The sequence below is a fragment of the Austrofundulus limnaeus genome, unplaced genomic scaffold, assembly GCF_001266775.1.
Source record: "Austrofundulus limnaeus strain Quisiro unplaced genomic scaffold, Austrofundulus_limnaeus-1.0 Scaffold78, whole genome shotgun sequence".
NCBI lineage: Eukaryota > Metazoa > Chordata > Actinopteri > Cyprinodontiformes > Rivulidae > Austrofundulus > Austrofundulus limnaeus.
In genome coordinates this window covers 1,029,376-1,030,936 of record NW_013952480.1, presented here as the reverse complement: position 1 = coordinate 1,030,936, position 1,561 = coordinate 1,029,376, and positions in this window count along the sequence as shown.

Below are 1,561 nucleotides of genomic sequence, written 5' to 3'. Positions count from 1 at the left end.
ACCAACTGTCGAACTGCGCCATCCTCTGGCGCAACTGTTGCATTGACTGTCTGCGGCGCTCTCCGAGGCGTGGGCTCCACACGGGGGTCATCCAGAGGTTAACGACCATTGCGGCAAAAAAAAAAAAAAAAGACAGAAAAGAAAAACACAGACTCCTAAACAATACAACAAGTGACATGCTGAGAGCGCAATCTATGTGATGATGGTGTAGAAAGAAAGAGGAATAATTCGATCAGAATCGGTTATGCACGTTGTGATGGGCGCCGGGCGCAAACAGTCACCGCGCTTCTAATACAATAAAAGCCCCATTCAGAGGAGCACTGCGCCTTTTCTTTGATTGTTTCTTTGTTTTTTTGTCCCCTTATAATCATAAACAACTGAACGACTGTGTGGAAAAAGTACTGATGAATAAATGTTTGGAGGAGAAATTTAAAACTCAATAAAGGCAACAGAGGCCGTCGTTCAGAATCCGACTTTTATGTCACTTTGAAAACCCAATAACCACATCTGGAGGCTTCATAAGAGCGCGCGAACAGAGGTTTTATAAGCAGGTTAAAATGGAACAAACTGCAGGCCGTTTGCACGSGACATGACGTGATTTCGCTCTCATTTCCCCGCGACTCCTCCGTCATCCTGACTTTTAAACAATCTGACCAAAGCTGTGCCTTTTTTTTTTAGTTTGTCTTCAAACTCCAGGACAGAATATTATTTTTTTATACACAATGATGAACTAAAAGCAATAGCGTGGAGCAGAAACAAAAGAAAAAATAACATGAAAGTTGCTCAGATTTGACAGTTTGGAAGAAAATTTTGCTTTTAAAATGTAGGGTGTTTGGTTTTATTGAAATACCATAAAGATGAAAAAAACATTTAAATACGCTTTGCAGTTTTTGTAAAAGCTTGTTTTTTTAGTCTAAAATCAACTAGAATTGGCCTCATTTGATTTAAAAAAATTAAACTAACACTCCAGCTTTGCAAATATTTAGCTGTTAGGGTACATAATAATTTTTGGCACAAGTATAAAAGTGTTGAAATAATAAAATAATAAGATATATTTTTACATCAGCAACAAGAATCCACAAATATGAACTTTAACGAAATTATACCAATTTTAGTTGTATATCTTTGCATGTGTGTCAAATTAACATTATTCAAATACTAAAAACAAACAGAATTTTTACTTTTTTTTGCAATTTTGAATGAAGGTTTCTCCTTTTAAATAAAAACAGATGCATGTAAATTCTTGACACTTCTTTTTCACAYTAAATCTACTTTTCACTTGTAAATCAGCTGTGTGTGTAAGCTCAGAGGATGAGGAACCAGCAGTAAAAACAGAACCAAATGAACAGAGTCAGCTCAGGGTTTGACGCAGGAGAGAAGCTCTTGCAGAGTCCGGCGCGCTCTCCCCCCACCACGTTTGCTTTTCTCCTTCAGGAATTTTTATGGCACCTCCGTCTCTCCCAAAGCAGATATTTAGTCTGCTACTTCCCTCGGCGTGCCCCTCTAACCTCCCCCCACACCTTGTCCTGGAGCAGGCCTTTTCTCCCCCCTAAAAAAAAAA